Source organism: Bos grunniens, chromosome 10 (assembly GCF_055505025.1).
Source record: "Bos grunniens cultivar Pamir isolate PY7600 chromosome 10, Bosgru_T2T1.0, whole genome shotgun sequence".
Classification (NCBI taxonomy): domain Eukaryota; kingdom Metazoa; phylum Chordata; class Mammalia; order Artiodactyla; family Bovidae; genus Bos; species Bos grunniens.
In genome coordinates, this window is record NC_141174.1 from 91,155,586 (window position 1) to 91,169,142 (window position 13,557).

Genomic DNA, 13,557 nt, shown 5'->3' on the forward strand with positions numbered 1-13,557 from the left:
TGTGTTGTTAAATGAAAAAAAATTGTTCAGTGTGATCCAAATCCTGCATGTATGAACTCTTTAAAAAAAAAATAATTCTGGAACTTGTTAAAACAGTAAGACTTAGGAATTTCCTGGTGGTCTAGTGGTTAGGACTCAGCGTGTTCACTGTGTGGGAGGGGTTGGGGAGGTGGGGGGACTTGGGCAGTGAGGGCGGAGAAATCAATTCAATACAAGGATAAGTGGAGACTGATAGCCAACAAGCAGTGGCATGAGGTGGTTGGATAGTATCACCAACTCATTAGACATGAGTTTGAGCAAGCTCCAGGAGACAGTGAAGGACAGGGAAGCCTGGCATGCTGCAGTCCATGGGGTTTCAAAGAGTTGGACATGACTGAGTGACTGAACAACAAGAAAAGCAGAGGGAGGGCATCCAGTAGATGGAAAATTACAAGAGGAGATCTCAGGTAGAGAGATTCTTTCTCAAGGTAGACAGGCCAAGTGTAAGCAGACAGGATAGGGGACCCCAGAGAAAGAACCAGGCATAACTTTAGTAACAGAAGCCGTTTTAGGCCTGAGCTATTTTGTGATCTAAGCCTGGCCACAGTGCCTGCCCTTGCAGAGGAATAGGTCTCAGTAGTTAATGATATTAAAGGAACAAAAGAAGGTAAGAACTAGTAACTGCCAGGACAAGGAGATAACCTAACTTCATCAGAGACAATATGTCAGTTGTAAAGACTCCCAGTTCTGTTTCAAAAGTCAAAATTAATCCAAAGCATGTTCTTGAGTTGTTTTGCAGAATTCAACTCCACAGGAGTCCTCAACCATCAGATTAACTGGAACCTAAGAGATGATGGGCTTCCCAGGTGGCACAGTGGTAAAGAATCTGCCTGCCAATGCAGGAGACACAGAAGAAGCCTGTTTGCTCCCTGGGATAAGAAGATCCCCTGGAGTAGGAAATGGCCACCCACTCCAATATTCTTTGTCTGGAAAAGTCCATGGACAGAGGAGCCTTGTGGGCTGCAGTCCATGGGATCTCAAAGAGTTGGACGTGACTGAAAACAAGATATACGCAAGGGATGATGATGATTTTTTCTGATCCTCATGACTCCTATCAACTACAGCCTGGACTCTGTCAATTGTTGCCCCAATTCTATGCCATATTCTCCTCTGCTCACATGCTTTCGTGAATACCCATGTCCCCTTAGCTTAAAACTTACCAAGTTTTTTTGTTCAGGGAGATGCTACTTTGGGAAGATCCCCAGTGTCCTTACTTGCTGCAAGTGATAATAAATCCTTCCTTCTCTCAGTCTTTGGCTTGTTTGTATCTTTTGGCTGTGAAACCCACCAAGAGGCAAACCCAGTTCCTGGGTAATGAAAGGACTTTACACCAAAGATGGGGGAAATGAAGAACTTCAGATATCAAGGGTGGGGAGTCTTGCTAAGCCAAGGTTGTGCTGCCCTGGCAAGGACAGAATGGATGTGGAAGGCTAAGGTTGAGGTCTGGTCAAGAAGAGAGCTCAGAGGAGCCTGGTTGGTCAAGGAGATGAACTTGGTCAGAACACACACATTGTGCTCGCATGCTCAGAGAAAATGCACCCAAAGCGTACACCTGTTGTTTCGTCCCCACCCTCCATTTCCTTCATATTTTGGGAACTGTTCACATAGTTGTAGCAGGAGCAGCTATTTTCTTTCCATATAATTGTCATAGCTACAGTTAGTTGATTCAGGATTGGACTTTTCATTTAAGTTGGGTGATCAGCCTCTCTGGAAGTTTGGACTTGAAGTGAGTTGGGAAGCTTAAACGATGTTGTTAGTGTCTGGTTTAGGTGTTACAGACACAGGGAGAGAAAGCCAGTTTGTGAAGATCTGGGATTAAAATGGATGTGCAGAGGGGCAGGTATGAAAGAGGGAAGGGATGGGGCAGAGAGAATGGGCTTCCGGGTTTTCAGGGTGTTCTTAATGTTCCCCACTCAAATCCCATTCTGGAGCCTCTGTTTGAAATAGCAACGATAGCAATTGTTCATTGAGCATTTGATGTATGCCTTGTAAAATTCTCATAATGACCCTGTGGAAATTACTGTTCTAACTTTCATTTTAAATTCTGTGGGGGGGGGCAAACTTTTCTTAAAATCCTTCCTGCGGTTATTTTTTTTTTTTACAGAGGTTGCCAAATCTTACCTCTTCCCACTCATCTTTCCCATCTCCTTTTCTTTATCATTTTCCATCCCTCAAGGTTTTCCCTTTTAGGTCAGTTTTTGCTTTTAATACACAGAATTTCCTCCTGGTTTCTGTGTTTGCATAGGTATTGTATCAGTAAGAAATTGCCTCTGAGTTATAACAGAGTGAACTTCAGTGTCTTAAACACATGGGATTTTGGTTCAGCATCCCAAGGATGTCAGGCCAAAGGTTGCTGTGAATTTCTGGCTCTTTTGTGAACTCCAGGGGTTACTTTGCAGATTTATCTTATTTATACTCCAAGCAGAAGACCAAGGAAGAGCTCAGGGCTCCATGAAGAAAAAAGCACATTGCATATTTCAGCACAGGAAGCATAAGGTCTGAAATATCTTGTTATTGCCGGAAAACAGGAAGAATTTTAAAGACCCTCTAATGACAGGCTAAATTATGTCCAGTAATAACTATTACCTAGAAATAAGTCTTGTAATCATTATTGTATATTTATGTCTATTTTTCTGCCTTTTAAAGGGAGAAAGTGAGTGAAAAGACTCGAGTTAGAATTATAATATTAATAAAAATTCAAAAGATACAGGTAATTAAGTTTAAAGTCAATGTTCAAATGCTTAAATCACTAAGTTTATAAGGTTAAACTTTTTAGGTTTCCTGTGTTTTAAATATTTAGAAAGTTTGGTCTATGCTAATGTGAGTCATTATTGTTGAGTTTTTGAAAGATTTGAGAAAATCAAATGTATTAAAATTGTACTTTGAAATTTCTAAGACTTTTTTAAAAAAATATGATGAATGTTTTATCACATTTATCACTTTTTTAAGCCAAAGTATTTCTCACATTTATAAACCAAATGTATTTATCACACTGATAGGCCAAAGAGAAGTTAATCAAAAACAAACATAAAATTAATCAATTTGCAAATAAAATGATATGAGTTTAAAAGGTTTTAAATTATTTTTAAAAATATATATATAATTTAATATATGAAATAGAAGTTGAAACATTTCAGTACATAAAATCTGTCTTCAAACATAAGGAAAATTTAGATTCTTTGGGTGTGTCAGTCAGTATAGGCTAAGATGTGCTGTGGTAACAAGCAAGTCTAAAAATCTCAGTGTTTACAATGACTAAAGTTCAGTTCTCACTCACAATGCATTTCAGTTATCAGCTGTCTGCAGCTCTGCTCCAAGTTCTCTTCGTTCTGAGATCCAGACTGATACAGCAGCCCCTATTTGGGACACTGCCGATGAAGGTGGCTGAATTCGCCACTCCAAAATGTGCTACTTTGGAAAAAGGCAATTGAGAATATATAAGAAAAGTTCTTTGCCCTTCCCTATTTGTCTGAAAGCAGAACATAAATTTAGAAAAGCATCCCTCTTCCCCCCTCCACCAGAAAGGACAAGCATTAATCCCTGAGATGACTTCGGACCCTTATCCATGGAGAAGACATTGACTTAAATCTGCATAATAAACCTTTCTCTAATTTTCCATGCTTTCTCCTGGTCACCTCTTCATCCTTGGCTTGCCCCATACCTTTTCTTTGCCTTTAGCTAAAGATGGTATTTAAATCTGAGTTCTAAGCTACTTTTGAGAGTTACTAATTTTTCCTGTATATTTCCCATGTATATATGATGTATAAAATAAAGGGTAGCAAAACATCCCATCCCAAAATATGCCACTTGGATGTATCAATTATTTTGAGCTATAGCAAGTAAGGAGCAATGCAGGGAGAGGCTTTCTCTGAATGCCCCTGGCCTGCTTATAGACAGATCCTCCAAAAGGGACTCAACAGTCATAGACCCTGTTGACTAAAAAGATGCATGATGTGAGAGTTTTGAGTTAAGTGTTATTTGGGGCAAAATGAGGATTTCCGCCCAGGAAACAATACCTCAGATAGCTCTGAGAAACTGCTCCAGAGAAGTAGTGGGGCAAGTGAAGTGAAGTCAAAGTCGCTCAGTCGTGTCCAACTCTTTGCGACCCCATGGACTATAGAGTCCATGGAATTCTCCAGGCCAGAATACTGAAGTGGGTAGCCTTTCCCTTCTCCAGGGGATCTTCCCAGTGCAGGGACTGAACTCAGGTCTCCCGCATTACCAGCTGAGCCACAAGGGAAGCCCAGCCCCTATGTAGTTAAGAAGCATATCTGTGAAAAACTTTCAAGGTCAATATATGTGATTTTGGTGAATGGGGAATTCACACAATCATGAACTTATCTTACAGAAGATTTTCTGCTAGTCACAAGAGCTGATGTCACTATGACGGGATTTAGTGCTTTTCTAGATTTGAGGATTGGGATCTTGAAATCAGTTCCTGCAAATATCTAACTAAAGTCTTCTTCCACCAGTTTTCCTGCAGCGCAAAGCACCTCACCCTGAACTCCCTCGGGGAGTGTTGAAGGTCAGCACCTGCAGCAGCTCCGGGTTCAATCTCCAAACAGGCAGATGGCAGATGCCCTTGGCAGGTTTGTAGTTGACAATCCCTTCCCCGGGGAATGTCATCAATCAAAGACTAGAAGTTGCCCCCACACCCAGATTTCAACATAAGCCCCCATCTGTTCTTCTAAGGGTCCGTTTATTTATCTTTCTTAAAAATCATTTACTCTTCCCTAAGATGCCTATGTCCCCTTTCTCCTTTCCCTATTAAGATGGTATGTACGGGAATTGTAAGCCACTTTGGGGAGCCAGTTTTCCCTGAGTATCTTTCATGTATATGTGAGGTATGCATGTTAATAAATGTGTCTATTTTTCTTTTGTTAATGTGTTATATTACAGAGGTCTCAGCTTAGAAGAATGGAGGGAGAATTTTTTTTCTTCTCATATACATTGGGTTCAAGAAACAACACTGGCAGAATCATAAAGTGACTCCCAGAGCTGGTTCCTCAAGGTGGTATACATCACATCTGTTATCACTGCATTGATCAAAGCACATCCTATGGCCACTCTTGAGGTCAACGGTGGGGGGAAGTATAATCTTCCCACAAGGAGAGCTGTCTCAAATCACATAGTCAAGGCTGGTGCAATGAGGCAGGCAAGTGTTACCCTCCCCCAGAGTGGGGAAGCTGATATTTTGAACAATAATATAATCTAATATAATGGGGAATAAGATTTTTAAAAATTCTTACAATGTACTTTTTTCCCTTGTTATACATGAGGTCAGTGTGTCTTAACTTACAGAAATGATCATTCCTAGGTATTGGAATTAGGGTGATTTTTAATTTTCTCCTTTGAAAACTTCTACAGTGAATATGTTTCGAGATTAAAATTTCAATTTAGAAATTCTTATTAAAAATTACTTTCAAATGTAAACAAAAAAAGAAAAACTTAAGACAAACATTTATTTCATAACCAGATTAAAATTTATAAATTTTATTTGAACAAAAAAGGCAGTTATCCACATAACTAATCTGTTATTTTTAATACAGGAGGGGTGATATGTCCAAAACTTTTAATATCTCACAACATAGAAGGAAAAAATAAGTTGTATAGCTTGTGTTTTAGGTATCTCTCTATCCAACCTGTCAGCTTAGAGTGTGGTTGTGAAATGGAATGTGTTTGTTAAATAAATATCTCAGTACATGATGAATGTTGGTTAGTTGGCTGGGGAAAGCATAGTCTCATGATGACTTAGAGGCATTTTGTGTTACAAGATACATTCTTTTGTGGTTATCTGGCTGATGTCATGGAATTCTGACTTTTGCCACTAGGGAAGATGATATTTCTCCTTGGCAGGAAACTTAAAATACTTAGTACAGTTTGGATCTCATTGCATGTTATCACAGTGAAACTTTCGTGCTTAATTGGCTCTCCTTTGCATCTGATTTTACAGTCGGTGCTAGTCTTACTGATGAACTAGCTTTTTGTAATCCAAGTTGGATTTCTGCCTAATTGGTTGTTTCTGTCCCAACTCTACATGGTGGTTGAGACAAAATCAGATTTTCAGTTCTCCCCTCTACCCCACCACTTTGGTTATTCAGTATATTTAAATGAATTTTCATAATGATAATCCTAAAATGTTCTTCTCTTCTCCTTTGTCTCTTGGAGACAAGAAAGCTCGCAAGATCACATTGATAGGTGACTGACTCATAAGCTCCTCCTTGCTCAGATATAATCTCTGAACTGAGCAAGCTTTAGATGAAGCTTGCAAGAAGGCTCATGATTCAGCCTGTGATCCCGCCAATAAATGGTGATAGAATCAATCTCTTTCGGTCTTTCTTCCATTTTTTCAAGTAAGAACTTTACATCTCTATATCTTCCTCCCACCATTCAACCCACAGCATGGCCTTTTTTTGATCCATGTGATAACATCTCTTGAATCAATTTGCTCTTCTCTATCTCCAGGCCTTTTTAGTTCACCTTAGAACCCCAAGATTAGTAAAAGGAACTTGCCCAACTGGCTCTCTCAATTTTCAGATATGCCCGATTCTTTACTAGCGTCGGTGACCTTTCAAGAATGTAAATCTAGTAATCTAGGTCCACTCCTGTGTAAGGAGCCCTAGGCTTCATCATATATTTATGGCTCTCAAGTCCCAGAGACCTGGCCTCTGCCCCCTCTCTCGTCTACCTCCCAGTGCTCTCACCGTAATACTTCTCGTGTCAACTTTGCAATACTATTCAATCCTTTGGTATCCCTAAATGTCCCTCCTGGATCATGAATTTGATTCTGCCGGGAGCATTCCTCCGTCCTTCAATTCTACCAGCCTCCCTAAATGTCAAGCTTCCTTTCAGATACCTGTTCTTTCAGGACACACTTCTTAAAACAGCTCCCCCCTCAGCCCCACCCCTGTTCAGATTTGGGTTATAGAATGAACATAATACTTTTCACGGTAAAAAGGAGTAGAGCTTGATAGTGGAGGGTTATGTTCTGATCGGAAGCCGCCGCCATGAAGAAACTTGTTTGCAGGCTAACAGGCTAACTAGATGCAGGCATCTCTGTGGTTGGTATGGGTAGAGATTTAGCTTTCTCTACTGAGTCCTAAATTGGAAGTGGGGGCAAAAATTATGGAAGCTATCAGTTATTAATCAAATTCTGGCCATTTTGAGTCAATCACTACAAAGGTTGTTGTTTGGATTCCTGGGTTGGTTGCTTCATGTTGTGGGTCAGAGTTCTTTTATTTTGTGTGTTTTTGGTTGTCGTTTTTTGTTTTTGTTTTTGTTTTTTAACTGTACTGCACAGCCTGTAGGATTTTAGTTGCCTGATCTGGGAGGGATTGAATCCAGGACCCCAACAGTGAGAGTGCCAAGTCCTAACTGGACTGCCAGGAAATTCCCCAGCATTCTATTTCCATATATATAAGCTGGCCATTGTCCATTTATTTCAGTATCTCATGATGATACTTGTATGTATCTACCTCCTTTACTTTAAAAAAAATAGTAAAATAAAATAAAATAGTAAAAGAAACTTCTTGAATTCATCTTGGTCAAGGGCATAATGTGTGTGGAAACATGTTCTGCTTTTGGAAGGCGTTTTAGCATAAGAGACACAGAAATAAGTATATGCGTCAGGCTGGGGTTCCAGGAGATGTGATCAGAAGAAGCCACCTTCCTGGAGAACAGTGGGAAATGCCAGATCCTCCACGTTCATCAGGCTTGGAAATCTGCTGGGAGGTTAAAGTCAGCACAGTGGCTTTGGAATCACTTTGCCAAATTTTGTTTTCTTTGACAGCAGTACCACATCTAAGGCTTGGATTTGAGGGCTGGTGAAATGGGAAGTGGATCGTCTGCTCACATAGCTGCAATTAATACCCAGACTGTTCTGGGATACCCTCAGATTCCAAGTGCCATAGGGCTCCCTCATATACAGTGGAGACACAGAACGATGTCTCCACTAAAAGAATGCTTGGGTATCACCTAACCTGCTTTCTACCACCTCCTCGTAGAATTCTTTAAAAAAAAAAAAAAAAACTAGGTGAGGAAACAGATTTAGAAAATATATTGGTTTTCTGTGGCAGCTATAACGAATTATCACAAACTTAGTGGTTTAAACAACACAACTGAATTTGTTCACAGTTCTGGAGGTCAGAAGTCTGGGTGGGCTTGATAAGGTTTTTTTCTCAGGGTATCACAGGGCCAGAAAGTAAGCATTGGCTAGCTGGAGCTCGTCTCTGCAACCTCTGGGAAGAATCTGCTTCCAAAGTCTTTCAAGTTATTGGCAGAAGTCAGTTCTGTGCGGCTGTAGGTCTGAGGTTCCGGTTTCCTCCCTGGTTGCTATCCAGGGGCCACCCTCAGTCCCTTCTCAAATGGCCCTCCATCTCCGGAGCAGCAAGAGCATATGGAGCCCTCTCATGCTCCAGTCTCTCTGACTCCCCCTTCTGAGCTTTAAAGGACTCATGTGACTGGATCTGGTCCACCCAGATAATCTCCTCACGTTAAGGCCAATTGACTTGGAGCTTTAGTTATATCTGAAGAATTCCTTCACAGAAATCTGGAGATTAGTGTTTAATTGAATGAATAACCAGAGGACAGGACTCTCAGAGAGGCCATCTTAAGATTTGCTTACTACATGTTTTATATTACAAAGAAATTCTGAGCAGAGAGAGACTCTTGAACCAGTTCTAGGTAATGTGTAATTATTACGTAAAGGCGGAGAAAAAAGATGAACATTTTTCTGACCATCTATACATTCATTGTTAAAAAAAAATTCCTATTTCACATGTACATAGTCAGAGCCACAATAAATTCTATTTCACACACACACACACACACACACACACAAAAATTCCTGAAGGTATAGGGACTTCGTTCTCATTTGCAAAAAAAAAGAAAAATCCAAGGCAGATATTCTGATTGGTGGGTGGCCTTCTTCTACCCAGTGATGCAGAGACCCCCAGGTTCCATCCGTGTTGTAGCTCCCCACTTTCCTAGGGCCATCGCCTGCATCCAACTGGTGCAAGATGAGAGAACAGGAAGGACATGCATCTCCTCTTCAAGCCTTTGTCTAGCGGAATCACACATTATTTACAATCATTCCCTTGGTGTCAACTAGTCACTTGACTGTGCCAAATTGTCAGGATGCTTGGAAATATAGTCTAGCTGTGTATTAATGAAGAAGAAATGGATTGGTAAATAGTAGTAGTCTCTGCTTCAACCTACTGTGTGCTGGCACCTTACATAATTCTCATTTAATTAACACCACAGCCCCGAGAGGTATATTGGTCTACTCAACAGAACTGGAAACTGACAGCCAGAGATAGAATTTTCGCACGGTTCCACAGCTGTTATGTGAAGGACCTAAGCTAGGGTCTATATCCTCTTTGACTCCCAAACTCTGTTTCCAGTTTGACATATTAGTTCTTCTATAGAGTGTTTAGAGATTAAGCTCTTGTTTAGGGAAGGGTTGCTTGAATTATAATTTGATTATCATGGCTGGTTTTCTCCAAGTGAATCAGAGTTACCTAAGTGGGTTGTTTGAAATCATTAGTTTCTAATCCCACCCACTAAAGTTTCATTCAGCCAGTCTGGGAGTGGGAGGGGAAGCAGAAATCTACATTAAAGTGAGCGTCTTGGGTTATTCAGATGTGTTGAAATGTTTGTAATATGCCATTGCAGCCTGCTCTTCTGGGATAGGGAACATGAAGAGGTGAATTCCCACTTGTGGTCTGGTAAAGGGCCCCTCACTAGGATTTTGGGTTCTGATCTGTTTATGAAATTCTGGGGCTTCTCCAGAGTATCTTTCCCTGCCCTACTCCAAGGAATGAGGTCACTGGGAGGGATTTTTTTTTAAATGATAACAACACGGCTGAGTGAGGCCAATTGCATGCCTGTCTAATTATTCTATTCTCTGCCCAAAGCCCACCCATCTGAGCCCTGCAATGCTCAGCTTGGGGTCACTGTTGGACTCCTCTAACAGCCTCCTTCAGATGCGTGGAACTTGAACCCAACTTCCTATCATCTGTGAAATCTCATGTCACTGGTGGTGTTCCTTGCCTGCGTAGCTTGTTAAGCCGATTTCTCATCCTGTCTTCGCTGAGGATGAAATACTTGCAGGCTTGTGTTAGAAGGACCTGAGAAGGAAGAAAAGCAAGACGCTGCCTGCTGTTGGGAGCTTGCAGCCTCGTAATGGTAGGGTAAACCTACCATTAATGAGAGGAGTAGTGTTTACAGAAGGAGTTTACATATTAGCTTATTTACTTCTCACAAACAACCCTGAGGAATTGGCAAAAACCAAGGCTCAAATTTAAGTAAATTAGTTAAGATGACTCAACTGGTATTTGAATCCAGGTCAGTTTGATTCTAAAGCTCATGTTCTGAGTTACTTTGAGCAGTAGATTGAAGGAATATGTCCATACCCTAATCCCCCAGAACCTGTGCATGTGACCTCTGAAATAACGAAGGTGCAGGCCTTGAGATGAAGAGATCATCCTGGACTATCCAGGTGGGTAACAAGTGTCCTTATAAGGGACACACAGAGGAGAAACAGATACAGAAGAGATGTGACAGCCAGGCAGAGATCGGAGCGGTGATACAGCTACAAGCAAAGGAGTGCTGATAGTCACCAGAAGCTGGAAGGTGTAAGGAACATTTTGTCCCCTAGAGTGTGGAGGGCCCTACAACACCTTGATTTCAGATTTCTGTACTCCAAAACTGCAAGAAAATAAGTTTCTGTGTTCTAAGCTACTGGTTTGTGGCAGGCTTTTGTTTTTAACAGCGGTCACAGGAAACTAATACACTCTATTTAATGTCATCAAAATCCTCAGGGAACATATAATTCAAGGATGAATTATGTTGTGTGCTGAGAGATTAAAAAATTTTGAAAATCAGAGCAAGAGATCACTGAAATTGGGGATCAGTTGGGCCTATGTAATTATCTGCTAGCACCTCTCCCCATATCAGGCTTCCATCATCATCACCTTCATCATTTCTGTTACTGTTGACTGCTTAATATGTGCTGGGCACCAGACTAAGTGCTTTTACTGCATCACCTCTGATAAAACTCCCGTCAGTTCTATGAGGTAAGTACTGCTGCTGCTGCTAAGTCGCTTTAGTCGTGTCCGACTCTGTGTGACCCCATAGACGGCAGCCCACCAGGCTCCCCCATCCCTGGGATTCTCCAGGCAAGAACACTGGAGTGTTCTTGTGCCATTTCCTTCTCCAATGCATGAAAGGGAAAAGTGAAAGTGAAGTTGCTCAGTCGTGTCCGACTCTTAGTGACCCCATGGACTGCAGCCTACCAGGCTCCTCCGTCCATGGGATTTTCCAGGCAAGAGTACTGGAGTGGGGTGCCATTGCCTTCTCCGGAGGTTAAGTACTACTTTAGCCTATTTTTCAGATGAGAACCCTGAGGCTCAGAAAGGTAATTTCCCACCTGTGGTTGTACAATGAATAAGTGCCCGTGGGAGGCGGGAACTCAGGTCTGTCTTGCTCCTGAGTCTTGGCTTAAGCAGTTTCCTTCACCATCTTCCCTTTTAGTAAATTCTTACACATGCTTCATCATTGTGATTAGGGCTCCACCATTTGGGGAGGCCGGGGCCAGAAGGGTGGACTCAGCGTGGTCTCTGTGAGCCTGAGTCCTCTAGGGTATGGCGTGCCTCTCCAGGCCACGGCAGGCGTGACTCTGCAGACGTTTGTTAATAGACAGGATGACAGCTGAGCTTGGGCTGCCTCACAGCCGTTGGAGAAGCATGTGACATCCTCTCGGAGGTAAGTCACTGGTTTCTGCATTGTGTTATTAGGCTGCTACACTGTGTGAGAGAAAGCAGGTGAGCACTGCCTCTCGCCCCTGCCTCACCCACAGGGAATGAAGGTGTGACGTGTAGATCCCCGTGAAGGGAATGGGGAATCTGGACTGAAGCTCCCTCTGGGCTGGTGGTGATCTGGACTGACTGACCCTGTCCCAGTCTCTGTTCAGCTAGAGAAAGAGGACACAAGGCTAGATTTTCATTTCTGTTTCTTTTTTGGAAGCTGTCAATGTTATGGATTAAGACCCAGGTAAACTATCCACAGTGCAAGAGAGAATGGAAAATCCTTGGCCCTGACTCTGACAGAAAGCCTGGTTTTAGAATTTGAGAAGGTGATTGGATCTAGTTTGCTTTTCTCCAAGTAGGGGAGAGACAAGACAGAGTGCCAAGCTGAGGGGCTAAAGGTAAGACATCTGGTTTTGCATTTTGTTGCAGCCAAGAGGTGTGGTTTTCTCTCTGCCCCCACTCCCCACTCCTTCCGCAGAATGGGGTTCCATGAGGCCAGCCTGTTGATTTCTTTTACACGTGTATGGAATTGACATCTTCTATCCCTTCCAGTGTGGAATTAACTTTGTGAATAATCTGTGAAGCAGCCCAATCAAAAAGATTTCCTTCGTTTATAGGATTTTCTCTATTTGTCAGCAGAGGTAGGAACCCCACAGAAGGTTTGTTAAAGAGCCATAGACAAGTTCTAGATGGCCCTACTTGCAGAGGGTAAGTGCACTTGACTTCTATTTTTTTTTTTTTTGGTAATACCCTTTCCTAGTCTTCAGAGATTCAAGTGTGATTGAAATTATATTTACCAAGTTTAAGCATACTGATACCTTGAAAGAAGTAAATGTAAGACAACAAAAATATATAGAATTTTATGCAGTAAACATAAACTCAGGAAAGTTCCATTTATTCAACAAAATTTTGTTGCACCCCTACTGTTTATCAAATTCTAGGAATATGGAAAAGAATGAGTTTGCCTTCAACTTGCTCCATCTGTTTGGGGAAACCATGGTGCAGCTGTTGAAAATCGTACTTTCTGGTGAGATTACTTAATGGTTTCTCCAAAGTGGAGAAAAGTTAATAAAAGAATGACAGAAATAAAAGTGAGGAAGCCAGAAAGTAGCTGGATTTACTACATGATATGCTATAGCCAATATTATTTTGAACTAAATTGCAAGAGAACAGTGCAATAAGAAAAGTGATATGAAATGTCTATGAAAATACTGTGGAATAAGCCCAGGAAGGATGGACAGTGTTCCAGTGGGTCCCTCTTTAAGTAAAAACAGAGCTGCTGCTGCTGCTGCTAAGTCGCTTTAGTCGTGTCCGACTCTGTGTGACCCCATAGACGGCAGCCCACCAGGCTCCCCCATCCCTGGGATTCTCCAGGCAAGAACACTGGAGTGGGTTGCCATTTCCTTCTCCAATGCATGAAAGTGAGAAGTGAAAGTGAAGTCACTCAGTCATGTCCGACTCTTCGAGACCCCATGCACTGCAGCCCACCAGGCTCCTCTGTCCATGGGATTTCCCAGGCAAGAGTACTGGAGTGGGATACCATTGCCTTCTCTGAAAAACAGAGCACAGATGTTAAATTGTCAAAGTGGGATGGGAAGCCTTTATCAAGTAATAGTCAATAGAAAGTTAAAAATCAGTCTTAGTGATTTATTCAATGCCACCTCTTGCCATCTTTTTTTTTTTTTTTTGCTGGTTGCTTGGATTTTATTGT